Source organism: Lissotriton vulgaris, chromosome 3_1 (genome assembly GCF_964263255.1).
Source record: "Lissotriton vulgaris chromosome 3_1, aLisVul1.2, whole genome shotgun sequence".
NCBI classification, from domain to species: Eukaryota; Metazoa; Chordata; class Amphibia; order Caudata; family Salamandridae; genus Lissotriton; species Lissotriton vulgaris.
The window spans coordinates 1,461,194,027-1,461,215,836 of record NC_141689.1 but is presented as its reverse complement, the minus strand read 5'-3'; positions in this window follow the sequence as shown (position 1 = coordinate 1,461,215,836).

Genomic DNA, 21,810 nt, shown 5'->3' with positions numbered 1-21,810 from the left:
CAAAGTTATGATCTTTATAGAATATAGAACTTTCTGGTGTGAAGAGGGTTTCTTGGGTTCTCGTTCAGCTAAGAAGTCCCATTAGATTAGTATGGAGGGGGTGGCCAGGAGCCAGAAGACCCAATGTCTACCACAGGTGCAAAGCCATGACATCTAAGATATATTGTGGGACTTGGGAGGAGGTGTGGGATATTCTCCCAAGGGGCACAAGGGGGTGGGAGCGGGTGGCAGAGCTGGGTGGGAAAAGGGCTGGATACTGGGTGGCAATATGGGTAAAAAATGGAGAGTACATGTTTATATTTTGACAAAAGTAAACAGGTCTGTAAGAGAAGAGCAAACATTTGAGATAGTGGCGTCAGGAGGGTTTCTCCCCTCCAAACATTATTTCACAGGTGTTTACAAACTGCACGCCTTTAATCTGCACAAGCACTTTAGATATGCATTATATCTCTGTATTCACAAGGTTGAATATTAGGATACATGGAGCAATATCATATATTTATAGCTGTGATATTCCATAAATGGATTCAGATTCTTCCATATTTCAGCCTAAAATGCAAGATGCACTTTAAAATCTATGCATGTTTGTGCAGCATTATCTATGCACTGTGCACTTTGTGCACCCTATTTAACACTTTATCTCTAATAAGCACTTTATTAAGGGGTACAAATGATATTAAATCTGGTTTTAGGTATTTGTATAAAATTGTATAAGTATGTATGTGCAATATTTCCCATGCAGTCTGCACTTTGCGTTACGCACCATGCACTTGTGTTTGTATAGGCACTTTAATAGGGAGATAAAAAAACTGTTAAAAAAATGCACTTTATATTACCCAGGACTGCACACTATAAGGTAAGTATGATTGTTTATAATAAAATTGCAGATGTAGGATGTGTATCACATATCTCTAAGCTTTAAAAGGTTAGAGATGGGGGATGCTTTAGGGAATGGTTATTCGTAAATGGTAATATAGCGCACTTTAAAAGACGGATGGAGAGGTAGAATGATAAGCAGACATATTTTTTTATGTATAAAGACTCCATCTGCATTGTCTCTTTAAATGCGAATGGCCTCAAAAATAGGATTAAAGCTCGGGCAATGGATGAATGGATAATAGGCCACATTCCTGATATCGTGTTAATTCAAGAGAAGCACTACACAGGCAAAACTGAGTATACATACATAATGTTTAGGTATTGGGATAGTTGCCAATACATTTCATCAGCAAATGCTGCACATAGAGGGGTTGCTATCTTTATTAATACATCATTCCCTTTTCAAAGTACCTCATTTCAGACAGATAAAGCAGGGAGATGGGCTCTGTTAAGCAAGTTAATTAACCAGTTGAGATTAACGATAACTACAATATACGCACCTATAGAAATAATCCAACACCACTATTAGATCTTTGTGATACACTTGTGCAGATACCTGGAGCACTAATAATAGTTGGAGACTTTCATTTTCTACAAAAGCCAGAAAGAGATTCGTCCTCGGAGACCCGTAGGCAAATTAAGCATCAAATAGCCAGAGCTCTGCTGGGATGCATGCAGAAATCAGAGTTGAACAAATTTTATAGGGATTAAGGCAAAGCGTTTCCACCACTATTTAAGTACTGTGTCTAAGTCCAAATAGAAGGTGCTAGAACCAGGAACGTAATCCCTATACGAACCTAACAAAGAAAGTAAGGATATAAGATTTTACAGTGGAATGTGAAACGTAGAGAGCAATCTTTTAGCTACTATGATATTCTGGTACTCAATGCGACAACCCGGCTATCAGAGATATATGTCGCGGAATTTCCCTTACTTGATAGAAATAATGTGTTAATGTGGTTGAGTAATAGGTCCAAAATCGTACAGGATTTTTTTAGATGGACACTAGAGAAAGTGGGATGAAATAAAATCCAGTATTCAACATCATACAGTATCAATAAAATGGTCCTTTATTGTAATAAGGCATTTTTTATCCAATCTAAATCCCACACAGATTATGACATTGGCAGAACTTGTTGAAGATTTGATGGAATCCAAAACTCACCGGTGAATTAGTTATTGGGTTTCACTGCTATGTAACTATGCAGCAACTACATTTTACGAGAAAGCGCAAGCTAAATGGCTGGCTAAAGAAAATCTCCAGATATCAGCTTCAGTGTGGCATAGGATAAATGAGTTTAATTTTTCATTATTAAAGGGCGCAAATATCCACTGTAGGCAATTTTACACTAAACGGTTGATATATAGAACACCAGCTTTTCTTCATAAGATCAGCCAAAAGATTCCTGCTAATTGTTTTATATGTGGAGCCAAGGGAGCGAGTAATTGGATATATAAGGTTTGGACTTGCCCAAATTAAAAGTGGATTTGATATTAAGAGCCAATGGGAATCCCTAGAAGTGGTAAAGTATGTAATAGTCATCCTTTTTGGCCTTTTCAAACACATTGTTTGACTGATGCTAGTGGTTACTGACTCTGAAAATGCCCTTGGCTCTGTTCACCAGGTCCAGGGCCAGTGTTCTGTACTCTAAAGGTTTATGATAATTGGTATACTTCTAATTGACTGAACTAACCTACCTGTAAGTCCCTAGTATATGGCAGGGCATGTAGGTTTAGAGACCCCAGTGGACCTAATGCACGTAAGTGTGCACAGGCTGGTTTTAAAATAAAACTATTCAAATTTGGAATTAAAAGTGTTTTCAAAGTCCAAAACTACCTTTTTATGACTTACGATTCACACCTAAGGTCCTCCCTAGGTGCCCCAAGGGTAGGGTGCATGGTCATGAAAAAAGGGCAAAATAAAAGATGTTTTATATGGTCTGATAAGGAAAAACTGCTAAAATGGTTTTTCGTTGTTATATAGCTGCTAGCTTTGCTGCATAGGCTAAAAAGGGTACGGCTTTATTACATTTAATAAAGCCTGTCTTTGCATTGGAGCTAACTAGCAATACCATTCAAGGTATCAAATTAATGGTCACTTTAAATCCAACCATTTGCAAAAGTTATATTTAATGTAACTATTGCAGGAAAGTAGTTTTATAACTTAATATCCTGCATGTTACCTAAAGCAACCCAGTAGTAGCCTCTATTCTGATTGGTCAGCATTTGACAGCGTGAGTCAAGCTTTTCCCTGAGTAGGTATAAAGAGGCCTGGGGCTGATATAATACAGCCATTTGGCGGGAGGAGATATGCTTTGTGGAGACGTCAGGGAGAGGAAGGGGGATGTGAAGATAAGCTGGGCTTCAAAGGCAGGAGAACAGATGTCATAAGACCCAAGCCACCCCCCCCCCCTCCAATTCTTTGATCCCCAGTCAGATGGGAGTCCCCCTAACTAGATTAGGAGATCGGCTAAAGGTGAATGAAGTCAGCTATCAGCCATACCTCTGGGGTAGGTTGCACACATACCAACAAGAGATTTTTTTTCACTTTGACTACGGGGAGAACAGTACATTCTGGGTCAGAAATATGCCACACTTCACAGGAAGTGGTCATAAGAAAGAGAGGTAACTTTACCCCTATTGTTTGGGTGTTACCCTTTCCTGTTAGCCCATAATGGAGGCTAAATATGGAAGAGTTGCAGGATTTTTTCTCAGACCACTGCCTGGAACAACAAAAGAAGAAGGACTGCCCTGTTGGATCCTTGGACTGCACCCCAGAAGATTTGCACTCAACAGGACTGCATCTGCTGCACTCACTAGGCTCCACAAAGAAAGGACTATGCCTCACTCAAAGAAAAATGAGTGGATGCCCCGATCTGCAAAAGTTACACCAGAGCTGGAAGAAGTCACCTGCAAAGCCAAAGAGAGGAACACCCCAGCTGACCAATGACAACTGGACATTTCCTGAACTGTGCAGGTGCATGGTAGGAAATTAAGTCCTAGCACCTAAGAGGCAATCCAAAGCCCTTGGACAGAACTAGTGGACACTTTTTTCCCCAAAGGAATTCAGAAACAACCAGAGTTCAAGTTTGGACACTTTTGCAAACTTTTTCAGAAAGGATCCAGGGGGTAACTCGCTCGACATGGAGAGTCAAGCTGCCATCATTGACTCGTGAATCAGCCTGATCATTTTGGTTTGTCCCACCAAAAGCTCTGGAGCTCCTCACCATTGATGTCAAGGGTAAAGATTTCCAGAGGTTCATTGCACTGCAGTAGGCCACCGCCTTCGAATTGAACTCTGGATCCAAGAAGCCAGAGGACCCACTTAGGAGCCTATAGGTGTGAGAAAAGCTCAGAGAAAAAGTCTAAATCCAAAGGTGACCTTTTACCCAGGACCAAGCCCTCAGCTTATCCAACCCACGTGTAGCAACTAGACACACTCCAATGACATATCCCACCTTTTTTTATTCCAAGGCTTGTAGTTGTCAGGTCAGTAACCTCCAGCTGAATTACAAGATAACTGCTTTTCCCTAGAATATTACCCAACTCCCCATTCCGACACCATCATCAATGCCTCTTCACACATTCTGTATTCTAATACATCTCCACAAATCCCCCCTTTTTCGCATATACAACTAAACAACAAAGATGACATATGAACATCTTAGCACTTCAAAAAGCATTCAAATATTGCAAATTATATCAAGTTCAATACAACAAAAAATTCAACGCATGGAACAATTATTAGAACTATACCCTAAGAGAACATTACTAAAAATATACCCTAACGAGAAATAAAGATTCACTCCCCAATGCCTGGACTGCTCACTTTCCATAAGGTTCCCATATTCTACTCTCTACCATCATCCAATCTCAAAATGACTTCATCACCTTGATCACAACCTTTCTTTACATGACCTGTTTTCTTTGTCACCATCCAATTTCCACACCTCATACACAAGTCCTTCACTCCTTTCTTTTTATGATATGATTTTGCTTCTGTAAATCTACCACTCTCAAGTTTAATTCTGTCATGATCTACCCACACTTGATCCTTTCCTTACAACCACATAGGAGATTCCTATGTTGCTGGGCCCATTTGTTTAAGATCAATGAACAGAGATACACCTGACATAGGTTAATCTAGCACTCTATGAGCCCAAACAATCTTTCCAACTCATCCTTACATGCCAACCCATTTGTCAAAGACAATTCAATATTATCCATAATGATACAATTCACTCTTTCCACCAGCCCATTGGTCTGCAGCTGGAACAATGCCACTTTATCATGTCTGATGCCCAGTTTTGCAAAAAACTCTGTCATAGCAGTCAAAGCAAATTGTGCACAACTAAGACTTTGGGTATCCCTTCCTCCAAGAACACATCTCTTAAGAACTACATAACATTATAGGTTATAATCTGTTCCATTGTCCTGACCACAAACCATTTGCTCTGTTTATTTATTTTTTTATAAAGTTTATATAGCGCGAAAGAGGTCCCAAAGGATATCAGAGTGCTTTACTAAGGAGCGAAGGAAGGACATAAATCTAATATGTACAACCAGAAAGAATACACAACAGGAATACTCGCATGAATCCAACACTAATAATCACACAATTCCCAGACAAATAAATCAAGGGCAGTAGTACAATAGTTGATCAACCAGAAGTGCCAACAAATGACCTCTTCTAGTTGGTTTCTTCACTGGACCTAAGAAGTCCACAGCCAGTTTTTTCCATAGTCTAGCTGGAAGTTCTGTGCACAATAAATATGGCTGTCTGACTACCTTGACCTTGTCGCTATTGGTACAAGCATTACAATCATTAGCCACCTCTTTCAACTCTTTGTCCATCCCTGGCTACCAGAAAGATTGTCTCAACCTCTTCTTCTGTCGTGTAATTTCCACCCATCAGTAGGAACTGTGCATTTGGGGGCTACATAAACTCAGGATGGGGCCAGGCTGATTCCATGCAGCCCTGCAGGATATGTTGTTCAATGGACCAGCTAGCTCAAAGTGCCATGGTTATCCCCCATACCCAAACAGGGGCAAACAGTTTTGGCAACCAGTGAACATGACAACTCTGTTCCCTCAGGAACCATGGTGACAGACTTCCAACTTTTCACTCAGTCTCTTGTGCTCTCTTTCACTCAGAGTAATATACAAAGAATACACAGAGGGATGTTTTCAGTATTTATTGAACCAAAGTGATTATAGCACACTCCTACAATACAAAACCATAACCTACGTGTCTAGGGTGCAGATGTATGTTTTGCTAAGAAGCCCTCTCCGGGATGATATCATCCCATTACCTGATGGGTAAGAGTGTAAGACTCTGTCTTGGTCATGAACTGGACACCCCTGATGAAGATGTCAGTCAGATGTTAGGTGAAAGCTTCGGCATGCAGGAACCCCTCAAAGTCAGCAGACGTGTCTCCTCTGATTATGTCAGGAAAAAAAAGGTTATAAATATAAAATGGTATTTTATTTTAATATTTGCGAAGTTGTACATAACGATTGCTAGACCCAGAGCTATCAGAGCGCTTTACATGAGGATCAGACGATTACAGGTTACATAATTACATCAATTACAGGTTTCAAGTAAAGACATAGGAGAAAACAAAAACATGCGATGTGGGGGAGAGAAAGAAAGAAAACGGGCCAACGAGGAAAACAGTGTCAGATGTCTGGCTGGGTAGGTAATGGCTGAGGGGGTGAGCCAAAGCCAAACTCCTCTAAAGCTGCATAGGACAGCTCCACCGGGTATCAGCAAGGTTTTTCGGGCCCCGCGGTAAGTAGAAATAGTTTTGGTATCCGCCCAGGGGGCATCAACAAAGTTCCATCGAAAGGCACTGGTCCTGGTGTCCCACGAGATTCGGTTGGTTTCAGCTGGGGCTAATCCCCTCCTCCACTCATTTAGAAAGGATTTGGAGGAAGGCTGCCATCTTAGGGTAAGGCAGGTTTCATAGGTCAAGCTTCCATTTCCTTTATTTGGCCTGGCCCCAGTGCCTGCATCTCCTTACTCCCTGAGGCCTTTCTGCAGGTTCATGACATATATCCACCTCATAATATACCTGATTCCCCCTCTCTGGTGAACCTAGTATTTTGGCTGGCATTTTAAGGTCAGGCTCAGTTCTCTGACCTGTAGTGTATTGATCTGTTATGCTCTGGGATGATCTCGTCTCCCCTGGCTACCCACAGGGACTGCTGGTAATTCTGGCTGCCCCTACACTCACCGCCTCCTGTCTCCCGCAGAGCATTGTGAAGTGCCTCCGGAAATCCCCTCACTGCCGGAGCTGCTCGTGAGGGTAACCTGTGGCGTTGCCAATTTCTATTCTCTCCAGCTTGCCACTGTTTCAGCTGAGGGGTCAATCTGCCTCCAGTCACCTCTGTTTCTTCGTGGGTTGCACTGGTGGCATGCCATAGACCATGGCACTCATCCAGCGACCTTGAGAGTCAGCAGCACCATCTTGAGGAATCCTGCTGCTACCGTGTCTCATCATCCCTAGCAGGAGTATTACACGGATTTCGTCTAAATCGGCTGTCCGAAGTGTTAGGACCAGATTGCGGTTCACTGCAGCTACATTTGCCCTCCATTGAGGTGACTGCAGGCAATTTGAGGTGAGGGGTGGGGGCGTTGTTTGTAGGATAGAATGGGGGTCATCTGCATCAGGGTGCACTTCATTCGGCACTGGGCGCATTCTCACAGCTCCCGGGTGCAATCTTAGCATAACAACTGGCAGGGACATCACAGCTGATATCTCTGTGATGCTCATATAGCCGTGTCTGAACTGGGGTGGCAGAGTGGGCTAAAGAACGGTGATGGATTAAACCCAGATCTTTTAACTGGGTGTGAGTGTTTGATTGATTCAGATGCTCCGTACATAATCACCCCTTTTTGTACCGCTTTTGGCCGCCATAAGTGTGGCAGGGTATGCTCAGATGTGAGTCCCTTGCTCACTGGATTCAAGCAAGCCGGGCTGAAGACGGCTAAAATGCCAGAAACCGGTCCTCAGAAGCTTATTTCCGATCCAGGGAAGACATGGCTTGGCAGTTCAGGCTGGACTGTTCCCATGAGGCACAGGGTCAGACTGATTTGCATATAGCCGTGTCTGAACTGGGGTGGCAGAGTGGGCTAAAGAACGGTGATGGATTAAACCCAGATCTTTTGACTGGGTGTGAGTGTTTGATTGATTCAGATGCTCCGTCCATCACCACCCCTTTTTGTACCGCTTTTGGCCGCCATAAGTGTGGCAGGGTATGCTGAGACGTGAGTCCCTTGCTCACTTTGCCACTGGATTCAAGCAAGCCGGGCTGAAGATGGCTGGAATGCCAAAAACCGATCCTCGGAAGCTTGTTTCCAGTCCAGGGAAGACATGGCTTGGCAGTTTGGGGGGGACTGTTCCCATGAGGCACAGGGTCAGACTGATTTGCATATAGCCGTGTCTGAACTGGGGTGGCAGAGTGGGCTAAAGAACGATGATGGATTAAACCCAGATCTTTTGACTGGGTGTGAGTGTTTGATTAATTCAGATGCTCCGTCCATCACCACCCCTTTTTGTACCGCTTTTGGCCACCATAAGTGTGGCAGGGTATGCTCAGATGTGAGTCCCTTGCTCACTTTGCCACTGGATTCAAGCAAGCCGGGCTGAAGACGGCTGGAATGCCAGAAACCGGTCCTTGGAAGCTTGTTTCCGGTCCAGGGAAGACATGGCTTGGAAGTTTGGGCTGGACTGGTCCCATGAGGCAAAGGGTCAGACTGATTTGCATATAGCCGTGTCTGAACTGGGGTGGCAGAGTGGGCTAAAGAAGGGTGATGGATTAAACCCAGATCTTTTGACTGGGTGTGAGTGTTTGATTGATTCAGATGCTCCGTCCATCACCACCCCTTTTGTACCGCTTTTGGCCGCCATAAGTGTGGCAGGGTATGCTGAGACATGAGTCCCTTGCTCACTTTGCCACTGGATTCAAGCAAGCCGGGCTGAAGACGGCTGTAATGCCAGAAACCGGTCCTCGGAAGCTTGTTTCCGGTCCAGAAAAGACATGGCTTGGCAGTTCGGGCTGGACTATTCCCATGAGGCACAGGGTCAGACTGATTTGCATATAGCTGTGTCTGAACTGGGGTGGCAGAGTTGGCTAAAGAACGGTGATGGATTAAACCCAGATCTTTTGACTGGGTATGAGTGTTTGATTGATTCAGATGCTCCGTCCATCAACACCCCTTTTTGTACCGCTCAATCGGAGAAGGGCACAATTGATCTTCAGGTGATCCACCTGAATTCCGGTGGTGAAATTGTTGTTTTAGTTGGAAAAACAGTGCTGCAGAATGTTGCTCAGGAAGTTAGAAAGAGTGTTTACCATGGAGAATCAGGTCGAGAGGCCATGATGGGGGCTGGCTTCACCTCCTAAGTATACTCAGACATGAGTCCCATGCTCACTGCACCATCAGGATTCAAGCAAGCCGGGCCGACGACGGCTGAAATGCCAGAAACCGGTCCCCGGAAGCTTGTCTCCTTTCTGGTGAAGAATTGGCTTGGTAGTTTAGTCTGCCCTGTTCCCATGATGCACTGGGCCGGGGACAGACTGATTTGCATGTAGCCAGGTTCTGAGCTGGGATGGTGCAGTGAGCTAAATAACGGTGATGGATCAAGCCCTGATCTTTGGACTGGGTAGGAGTGGTCTGCTTGATTCGGACACTCTGTTCATCACCACCCCCTTTTCTGAATCGTTTTTGGCCACTATAGTTGTGGCAGGGTATACTCAGACATGAGTCCCTTGCTCACTGCACCATCAGGATTCAAGCAAGCCGGGCCGACGACGGCTGAAATGCCAGAAACCGGTCCCCGGAAGCTTGTCTCCTTTCTGGTGAAGAATTGGCTTGGTAGTTTAGTCTGCCCTGTTCCCATGATGCACTGGGCCGGGGACAGACTGATTTGCATGTAGCCAGATTCTGAGCTGGGATGGTGCAGTGAGCTAAATAACGGTGATGGATCAAGCCCTGATCTTTGGACTGGGTAGGAGTGGTCTGCTTGATTTGGACACTCTGTTCATCACCACCCCCTTTTCTGAATCGTTTTTGGCCACTATAGGTGTGGCAGGGTATACTCAGACATGAGTCCCTTGCTCACTGCACCATCAGGATTCAAGCAAGCCGGGCCGACAACGGCTGAAATGCCAGAAACCGGTCCCCGGAAGCTTGTCTCCTTTCTGGTGAAGAATTGGCTTGGTAGTTTAGTCTGCCCTGTTCCCATTATGCACTGGGCCGGGAACAGACTGATTTGCATGTAGCCAGGTTCTGAGCTGGGATGGTGCAGTGAGCTAAATAACGGTGATGGATCAAGCCCTGATCTTTGGACTGGGTGGAGTGGTCTGCTTGATTCGGACACTCTGTTCATCACCACCCCCTTTTCTGAATCGTTTTTGTTCACTATAGGTGTGGCAGGGTATACTCAGACATGAGTCCCTTGCTCACTGCACCCTCAGGATTCAAGCAAGCCGGGCCGACGACGGCTGAAATGCCAGAAACCGGTCCCCGGAAGCTTGTCTCCTTTCTGGTGAAGAATTGGCTTAGTAGTTTAGTCTGCCCTGTTCCCATGATGCACTGGGCCGGGGACAGACTGATTTGCATGTAGCCAGGTTCTGAGCTGGGATGGTGCAGTGAGCTAAATAACGGTGATTGATCAAGCCCTGATCTTTGGACTGGGTAGGAGTGGTCTGCTTGATACGGACACTCTGTTCATCACCACCCCCTTTTCTGAATAGTTTTTGGCACCTATAGGTGTGGCAGGGTATACTCAGACATGAGTCCCTTGCTCACTGCACCATCAGGATTCAAGCAAGCCGGGCCGACGACGGCTGAAATGCCAGAAACCGGTCCCCGGAAGCTTGTCTCCTTTCTGGTGAAGAATTGGCTTGGTAGTTTAGTCTGCCCTGTTCCCATGATGCACTGGGCCGGGGACAGACTGATTTGCATGTAGCCAGGTTCTGAGCTGGGATGGGGCAGTGAGCTAAATAATGGTGATGGATCAAGCCCTGATCTTTGGACTGGGTAGGAGTGGTCTGCTTGATTCGGACACTCTGTTCATCACCACCCCCTTTTCTGAATCGTTTTTGGCCACTATAGGTGTGGCAGGGTATACTCAGACATGAGTCCCTTGCTCACTGCACCATCAAGATTCAAGCAAGCCGGGCCGACGACGGCTGAAATGCCAGAAACCGGTCCCCGGAAGCTTGTCTCCTTTCTGGTGAAAAATTGGATTGGTAGTTTAGTCTGCCCTGTTCCCATGATGCACTGGGCCGGGGACAGACTGATTTGCATGTAGCCAGGTTCTGAGCTGGGATGGTGCAGTGAGCTAAATAACGGTGATGGATCAAGCCCTGATCTTTGGACTGGGTAGGAGTGGTCTGCTTGATTCGGACACTGTTCATCACCACCCCCTTTTCTGAATCATTTTTGGCCACTATAGGTGTGGCAGGGTATACTCAGACATGTGTCCCTTGCTCACTGCACCATCAGGATTCAAGCACGCCGAGCCGACGACGGCTGAAATGCCAGAAACCGGTCCCCGGAAGCTTGTCTCCTTTCTGGTGAAGAATTGGCTTGGTAGTTTAGTCTGCCCTGTTCCCATGATGCACTGGGCCGGGGACAGACTGATTTGCATGTAGCCAGGTTCTGAGCTGGGATGGTGCAGTGATCTAAATAACAGTGATGGATCAAGCCCTGATCTTTGGACTGGGTAGGAGTGGTCTGCTTGATTCGGACACTCTGTTCATCACCTCCCCCTTTTCTGAATCGTTTTTGGCCTCTATAGGTGTGGCAGGGTATACTCAGACATGAGTCCCTTGCTCACTGCACCATCAGGATTCAAGCAAGCCGGGCCGACGACGGCTGAAATGCCAGAAACCGGTCCCCGGAAGCTTGTCTCCTTTCTGGTGAAGAATTGGCTTGGTAGTTTAGTCTGCCCTGTTCCCATGATGCACTGGGCCAGGGACAGACTGATTTGCATGTAGCCAGGTTCTGAGCTGATATGGTGCAGTGAGCTAAATAACGGTGATGGATCAAGCCCTAATCTTTGGACTGGGTAGGAGTGGTCTGCTTGATTCGGACACTCTGTTCATCACCACCCCCTTTTCTGAATCGTCCACCTCCTAAGTGGCAGTCCTCAACCCAATGCGGTGTTAGAGCACTTTGCATTCCATGTACAGTATATACATTGACAATAAATCATGAGAGAACATCAATATAAAGGATGTCTTATGTAAGACAGTGAGGGTGATAAGGTGTTGGAGCCCCAAGTCCTTCATACATCACTGTGCTATATAAGTAAGATTACAATTTATGAACTGCTAGTAACAAAAAGATATCTATCTTAAAAGCAGTAACCACTTACCGATTTACATAAAATAGAAATCTGTCTCTGTGTGTTATATAATGTGTTTTGCAGGAGACATGTTAAGCCTCTATGATACCTTGATTTGAAACTGGGACTTGCCAAAAAGCACAGATTTCTCCAGCAAATATGTTATCCTCCAGAGTTATCTTACCATTATTATTACTGCCTGAGATTTAGTTGGCACTAACAGATCACTACAGCTATTGCCCTAACTCCATAAAATATTTTAAAACACTTATATTGCAACAAATTAAGCAGAACGGATTTACTGGCACATTTTGGTTGGCAATGTATTTGTGGCAAGGTTTAAAGAAAATAAGTTTGTAAGTTGCAGCCCAGAATTTGTGTAGGGGTTGTGTCAATATTTTTGCACAACCCCAATAAAAAATCTCCTATATTAAATATTATAATGTGCTCAAATATACTCATGATAGACCTGCTAAACATATGTGAGGTCTTAAAATGTGATGCCATTTCCTGTAATGTCATGGGTTGTGATGCCACTTCCTGTGATGCCAAATGTGCTGTCATGCGCCATGAAGTCATACACTGTGATGTCACTTGCCTTGATGTCACTTGCATACATTCTCAGTCAGTGTAGAGCCGCCCTGTATAAAGTGTGACTGAAGCATTCAAAAGAGAAGTTTGTCACTCACATTTTCACACTAACTCACCTCCGTTTTTCACCTGCATTTGCAAAAGATTCTATACATGATTCTCAGGTTAATAATAAACTATTTACACAGTGTGATAGCATGCCGCCTTGACCCAGTTTAAAATTCTCTACTTTGTTGGCACTGGAATACGTTATCTGATATGTATGAAAGTGTTGCTGATTTACCACACTGTGCTAGTCACCCATCAGTTGGCTAACATCCATTCATGTTTATCCAGTTTGTGTGAAATACAAATAGAGGTAAAATGCTTCACTGAGGTTAAAGAAATTGGTAGTCTGGCTTCAAGCCACTTGCAAATCTTGATAAGCAAGTATTTCTCCACTAGCCAATTTAAGTGCATTAACTGGTGCCTCCAATTGAACCAAATGCTACTGTTACACACATGTTCTGCAAGTTTTAAAACTGAAGGTGAAATAAAATTTCCTGCAATGAATGACAGCCTGTTGCCCACATGATCGTGACTAAGGTCCTGATTTAGGTCTTGTTACTCTGTCGCAATGGTTACGGATCTCCATTGAAATATAAATTCCATTATATCCTATAGGATTTATATTTTAGTGGGCGGGTTATCCATCGCCGTTGTTATGGAGTAAACCTCCAGCCAAGATTGTAATCCAGCCCAAAGTCATGTGAATAAGGAAGGGGTTACTTCCAGGGGCATAGCTATAATTGGCGCAGCAGGTTCTTTAGCACCAGAACCTTAAAGGCCTGAATGATGCTTGATAATTCCTGTTCTGTACTACCCCAGTCGAAGGGTCAATTTCCCTGCCTTTTCCCTAGTTTGCAGCAAGGCAGCCTTGGTATGCTAATTTGTACTGCTCCATTATCTACCTCTCTAGTCACCATAGCTGTCAAGTTTCCTAGATCTATTTCTGATGTGCTGGTCCAGTCCAGATTTGTCTTTGAATCCTGGGCGTTGTAGTCCTGTTTTATAATTAAATAAAAAAGACCACGTGCTCCGGGGTCCAAGAAAACCTTGGACTGGTATAACTGTATGCATCAACCTGGGAATCTTCACAGGGCTGCTGTGAGGACTCACTAGAGATGAAAAAGTAGTTAGCATGGGCAGACATTCTTCGTATCACCACTTTTGTAAGATGGTCCAGCAACAATCTTCTCTTAAAACCCCTCCTTTAGAGTAGCAATATTGGGCTCCTTTTGGGTTGCTTTGTGCTAGAGAGTTTTCAAAAAATATGGCAATGCTGGAAGTGAGTTTGTAGTCTTTTGGAACTAACTGCCCTAGCCTTCACTGCTGATATAAATCTTGGTGGTGTCCCATTGCATTAGCCTTTTCGACCCCCCACCATGTATTATAATTATTACATTTGTGCTGCACCCTCCTTAGCAAAATATGAAAAGCACTTAGGGCCAGATGTAGGTAAATCATATTTACCGACTCTTAAATACCGAATTTTACAGATTCGGTATTCAAGAGTCGGTAAATATGAAGGGGGGAAATGTAGGTAATTCCAAATTGAGAATTACCGAATTGGTAGGATTCGGTATTTACCGATTCTGTAAATACCGAATCGGTATTGCCCATTGATTCCTATGGGCCATGAAGCCCATAGAAATCAATGGGCAATATCAATTCTGTATTTACCGAATCGGTAAATACCGATTCCTGCAAGGGTGCAGGGGGTGTCACTTAGACACCCTCTAGCACCCCAATTCCGGACTTGTGTGCCATGTGGCACACAGACATGCCCTGTGTCACATTGCACAGGTGTGCATGCACACCAGGATTCGGTATTTTACCACCAAATTGGATTGGGTGGTAAAATACTGAATCTGAAAGGCCTGTGGGACTCAGAAGAGTCCCACCTACATCTGGGTTTTACCGAATCGGTAAAATTACTGATTCGGGATTTTACAGAATCTGTAAATTTACCGATTCGGTAAATTTACCAAATCTGTAAAATGATGCCCCCTACATCCCAATCACCAAATACCGGTCGGTAACAGCCGAATTTGGCCGTTACCGACCGGTATTTGGACTCCTACATCTGGCCCTTAGAGTGGAGAACCAGTGGGTACCAGGTGGGTTTGATGTTATTTTAGAGTCTGCACTTCCTGCACATGATACTACATAGGATACAACATAGGATTGTAAACAACTATGCATATTTTCTACTGTGCCATTTCTTTTCTGCCTTTGTTTATTTTGATTAGTTGCCATTGATCATTACCTAAGCTCTAGAAACACATTTAAAAGTGCTTTGTGTTCATATTTGCTTTTTTAAAAATGTATTTATAGAGGCTAGAAATACCGGATTTAGATGATTTTGCTAATTTCCTGATGTTGCCCACTTCCTTTGTATATGTGAACATGTTCTTCATGTTTTCTTTCATTACTGTTGCTCACAGAAGTGTGAGGTGTGGGGTTAAAGCTCAAGGAACTGTGTTCTTAAGCACTCTGCTGATCAGGTTATATCTAAGCCCAGGCAAAAATCTCTACTTTGTTTGTCGAGTTTGTGGAATTCGGGCACTCCATGCTCCACGGAGGAACGCAGAGTTCCTGAATTCTGCCTTTCGGTGCGAAGTGTAGTTTTTTTTCTATTTTCGCGCCCAAGTTTTGTTTTGCCACTCACTCGCGAGCATCAAGATACTCTCGGGCCATTTGTGAGTGCGCACAAGACTTTTCCCTCTGCTAGTAACTCCATTCAAGACTTGTCGCTCACTTGCACAGCTTCTGGCCTTCGACTGCACCAATCTAGTGGTGATTGCAAATGTAGCGCTCAGCAGCTTTTGTGCTCGAGATGCAGCTGAGAGACTTTTGAAGAGGATAATCTTCTCCAACTGGGCGTTGGAATTTATTTTGTGGTAGAAGACATTTTTTAAAACTTTTTTTTTTCCAACAGGAAGGGAGTGCCCCAGAGACTCGAACTTTCTATCCCTGTCCAGCTGGCTCCTTCCAGTGCTTTGTCCATCTCCTGGTCACACTGTCCTTTTTTTCGATTTTTTAAATGTATTGTGGTGGGTGAACTGCATTTTTAGAAGGAGCTAGTTATTTTGCAGAGTTCATTACATTTACTCCCTGCTTTTTAATAAGTTTGCAATATTCATTTAATTCATTATGTGGCGTAGTCTGCCAATGGACCTTCAAGCCAGTCAGCCCATAACTAGTCATTGGTGCATGAAACAACTGTTTCTGTGGTGTCGGTTGAATTTAAAATTGATTTAGGCCATGGATGGCATTGGAATAAATTACAAATGTGATTTATTTGGGGGTATTTTATGTTTGTTTCTGGCAAACAGTGTATAGGTTGGGTAGTTATATTTGATGCCTTTGGACGATGTGTATTGTCAAAATTCTAAATTTAATTTTTTGCCATTGCTGAATAATGTCCTTTTTCTATGTTACCAATCCACACCTCCTTTGTCTGGTCAGTCTCTGGGTGGGTTTGTCATAGGTCACCATTGTTTTTTTTACCCATGCCATGTGCCCAGGGTCTATTTTGTATAGTCAGTGCCCATAGACCTGCATGTGTTCTTTGTTTGTAGCGATGCAGCCTTGCTTGCTGTGGTCGATGGCCTTTTTGTGTAGGGAGCCAGTGTGCTTTTGCCATAGGTTTGCATGTCTTCTTTTTTCCCCATGCTTTCTTGCTTGCTTGCTTGTTGTTTGGACCATGTGAATGGTGGCTATTTTGTGGAGGCAGCCAATGTGCTTTTGCCTTCGGCCTGCAAGTCTTCTTTGTTCCCCATGCCTTCTTGCTTGCTTGCTTGTTGTGACCGTGTGATTGGCAGTCATTTGGTGTAGCAAGCCAATGTGCTTTTGCAATAGGCCAGCATGTGTTCTTTTTGTTTTTGGCCATGCCTCCTTCCTTGCTGTTTGATCATGTGGTTGGTTGCCATTTTTTGTAGGCAGCCAGTATGCTTTTGACTTTGACCTGCATGTCTTCTTTGTTTCCCATGCATTCTTGTTTGCTTGTTCTTATGACCATGTGACTGGCGGGCATTTTGTGTAGCCAGTTAGTGTGCTTTTGTCATAGGCTGGCATGTGTTTATGGCCATGCTTCCTTGCTTGCTGGTTGACCATGTTGTCAGTGGCCTTTGTGTAGGCAGCCAGTGTGCTTTTGCCATAGGCCTGAATGTCTTCTTTGTTGTGGCCATGCCTCCTTGGTTGCTGTTTGACCATGTGGTCGGTGGCCATATTGTGTACCCAGTCAGTGTGCTTTTGCCATAAGCCGGCATGTCTTCTTTGTTCACCATGTCTTCTTGCTCAGTGTTGTTGACCATGTGGCTAGTGCTCATGTTGTATAGGTAGCCATAGTGCTTTTGCCATAGGCATGCATATCATCTTTGTTGTGACCCTGCTTCAGAGATGGTCTTTGTGGTCCACCATGTGGCTGGCGGCCATATTGTATAGGCAGACAATGTGTTTTTGTAATAGGCCTGCATGTCTTTTTTGCCAGCATGCCTTCTTGCTCGGTGTTGTTGTTGACCATGTGGCACTGGCTGGCAGCCAATTTCTGCGTCCAGCCAGTGTGCCCCTTTGCCATAGGCTTGCATGGATGGTTACGATAGCAGTTTAATAAAGTGTATTCTTGGGGATAATTTCACTTATTTATAAAATATGCATTTTACGTCTTAATTTAAAAAAAAAATTCTTTATTTAAAACAAAACATTTTGTATTTTAATTTCTAAAATGTTTTTCATATTCATTTTTTATTGTTATTTTTTTTTCTTTTTTTTCTATTTTCCTAACATCCGGCATCAGTCCCATGTCTGCTATAGGAGGACAACAGCATTAATTTTCTAAGAATTATTCAATTGTCACCTGGACCTCTCTGAGTGCCACATCCTAACATGATGCACATAAAGCAAACCGGTACATCTGTATGTTGGTGTTGTTGCTCTGTCTTATCCTTCCTTAGTGTACACTATAAACGTATATGTCGGTGTGGTTTGATAAATGGATACACTGTTGTAGATTATTTATATTAATTTAAGTAACTACACTAAATTATATTGTTTGTTTATACTACTAACTGAACTACAACAATGCCACGTTTCACTGATGTTCTTCTTGCTTGTTTGCTTTTAGGCGCATAAGAGAAGAGACATCACCCACAGTGCTGCCAGACAGAAGGCCTGGGCATGATGTGATGCGTTAATGACTGCCCAACATGAACATCTCTTCAGCTTATGAAGCTAAGTACCACTGCTAACTGACAGCTTTGAGATGGCCCCAAAGAAAGGTGCTGCCAAGAAAGTGGCCAGTGGGGAGGAGAAGAAGGAGATTTCTACCAGTGGCTTAACAACCAGAACCTTTTTTGGCAAACATGTGCCTGCAGCACTTCCCTCCGGTGAACAAGCTAAGAGCAGCACTTCTGCATCAACAGCACCACCCTAACCTAAGCCCAGGACAATGTCTGTCAGTGACGCAGCCACTGCAAGCATGTCAACATCTTGGAAGAATCTAACAGCAAGGTGTATCAATGGCTGAGACCCAGAGGTCTCAGATTTGGATTTGTTGCCATATACAATGGCAATAATGTAGTCAAGGCCATGTCAGACAGCGGCTATTTCAGGTACCTGGGTTTGCCCCACTGCTTCAACCTGGTGATGCAAGACTTCCTTCAAATAGAAGACATAGTCAGCAGAATACTGACCACCTGAAGAAGAATCTGCACTCTTTTCAGCCATTCGTTTAAAACCCAGAAGCAGTCACGAATTATTCAGCATAATAATAGAGCACCAGTTAAAGCGCTGACACAGGAGATGCCAACACGTTGGAACTCAGCTTATTACATGTATCAACATCTGTTTGAGCAGAACAAACAGATCAATCACTATATCATTCTAAGAGGAGGGAATGCAGTTGAGAAAGCTTTTACCATGGATGCGGACTAATAAGGTCTAATCAAATGCCTGACACAGATGCTCCTCCCTTTTGAGGTTTTTACATTGAAAGTTAGCAAGGAGGGCAGCACGATGGGCCAAGATATCCCATTTAGCAACTCGTACAGGACCAGGTAAAGAAGGTGTCTGAAAGGATACCCCCCACAGGTGTGAATGAAAACGCAGATGTGCATGCCTTGGTTGAGAGCTTAATCCTTCGCTTGACTTGTAATACAAGGCTGCAGCGTAACATCATCAAGTCCAAAGAGTGCATTTGTGCCACACTACTTGATCCATGGTACAAAAAGATTCTGACCACTTTCATTCCATTTTATGAAGGGGATGTTTTAAAATGCAAGAGGTGGAATGTAGAGCAAACCAGAGACTTTGAAGAAGAATGGCTGGAACTTTTGAGTATCACCCCACAGTTCTGGGGTGCAGCCTTCAACTTCCAGAGAGGGCAGTCTTGTCCCACAGAGCCAACAACACCATCAACTCGATCACCGGCAACAACAGCATCAGAAGGACAAAACCCAACCTCTGCATTGTATTGGTTTCAATCGGCAGGGCTCAAGTCCAGTGCAGCGGTGATGGCAAAATAGGTTGAGCAAGTGGCAGCACCAAGACATTCCTCAGGATGATCCAAAAGAGGTCTATGTGGTTCAAAATCCATTGATGTATTGGTATGGGAACATGCGCCAAAAGCTAGAGCTCAGCAGGCTGGAAATAAAGTATCTGGCATGTCCTGTCTTTCAATGTGTCTGCTGAGTGTGTGTTCAGTGCAGCTGCAGCAGATGCTACAGGGAGAAGGACCAGTCTTTCGCTTCAAAACATGGTGAGATTAACTATGATCAAAATGAACCAGCATTTTATAGCATACAATTACACTGTTCCTAAAACAGCACAAGAGGAGGAGGAAGATGATTGGTAAGAAATGTAATCAAGTGTGTTAGCTGATCAACTTCTGAGTGATCTACCTGAGTTTGAGGAGGAACTCTACTTTCTGGACTAATTCTGCCAGTGCCCCTATACAGCTTTTGAAGTATTTGTTTTTGAACTTCTACCTTCGCAAAAAAAAGTAACTAGTGGAACCTTATTACTTTTGTGTCAGATTTATTCTGCCACACCAATTCTTTAGTCACATATATTGTAGTTAGACCAGTGTGCATTGAAGAAGTCTCCACAATTCTTTCAATACATTGGAGACAATGCCTGCCTTCCTCACATACCTATTGCCTATCCCTTTTTGAATCACTTAGCACTAGAAGGTCTTCCCCAGAAGATCGTCGATTTACAAGAGATCCTGCCATTACCAAATTCCAATGTGTTGTCTGCTTCAAAGATGAATACCTAATACCTAAGTTACCCTTGCATGAATTGGAAGAGCTAAAACTGCAACTATTGCAATGGTGAGTGAGTGATTGTGTGAGTTTTTCATGATGATGATTGATGATTTATGTGGTAGCAGACAGTGAGGGAGGGTGTTGAACTGGAATCCGGGAATTTGCCTGAGATGATTGATTTGTAATGTTTGTGGCCTGATTGATGGACGATCAGTTTCTTCCCAGAAGGTGATTGTCCTTTAAAAACGTATTTATAAAAACTGAATTAACCAGAATGGCCCACTCCTATGATCTTTCTTTTATTTTCATCATCTAGGATGGGTGCCACGGAAAATCATTTGATTTACAAGACAGCTGAATTTCAATCAGTTGCTTGCATCAAAGGGGATATAGTGTACCTACCACAATGCCTAGTTTGGAACAGGTAACCATTGCACCAATGTAGCTAAAGTGAGTGAGGGAGGTAGGGAGGGTGTGTTGAACTGTAATACAGGACATTTCTTGAGATAATTATTGATTTGCAATGTTTTGGGTCTGAGTGATGGGTAATCATTTTTTTCTCTGGAGGTTATTGGCCCTTTCGCCCTTAGCCAGATTTAATGTCAAGGTCTTCTCCTTTTATCTGGTTCTTCAGGGAACAGAACAGTCACTGTAGTCAACAAACACAAACCTATACAGAATACTGAAATTCTGTTTCTCTACTTGTGCACTACACAACCATTTTGCACGGGTCATGATGACTGCTCTGGGATGGAGTTACTCGGAGTCAGGAGAGTGATGAAAGTACTCAGGGCGGGAGCTGCAGGACTACCTCATTAACAGCTGGAAGCAAGTAGTTATCGACTTCAGTTGAAAGGTAAACCAAGAGTCTGAGGCTTAGTACTCAGCTATGTGGAATGACAGAGGTGTGCTTATTTGTAAAATTCTGCTGTGTGTGTGTTTGTGTGTGTAAATTGTAAATTGATACTTGTATAGCGCACTCCTCACCCGCAAGGGTCTCAAGGCGCTTGTACGAATACCGCTGTGGAACCCATCCTGGCTTTCCCTGTGAGGCGTCCACTCCTGGGCACCCCCAAGGTGGAGGCCAGGCATCCTCAGCGTTGTGGGGGCCGTTGTGGAGATTAAGCAAGCTATTGCCCAGAGTTGCAGAGTGGGACTCCATGATTGGAATAGGCACCGAGACGAGAATTATTGAGTCCGTGGAATTTTGAGCCCAAGACCCGCCGAGGCGGGGAATTGAACCCTGGTCCCGGGCTAGCCCTCTGCATCAGGGTCTGCCGCTCTAACCATTGACTCAATTTATAAGGAACTGGTACCCTGGTTCTACGGTTTATATTCTTAGTTGTAGCAGTAGGAAATAAAGACAAAATATTCCCTATTTAGTATTCATATTACTATGACCACACTTTATATATATTTTTCATACAATCTCATGTCTCGTCATGAACCGCACCACGCCTTAGAATTTCACTAAATGATTTTTTTATTTTATCAAATGAAGAGATTTTTTACTTTATATATTTCATTTTCAATTTCAAACACATTTGTATATACATGTATTCTTTATATATATACAAGAAAAGCCCTTCGTTTCAAAACTAGGATGTCTCACTGAAAAAATAAACAAGACATTCCTATAGAGATCTAACAGACTTATGTGAGGGAACAACAGG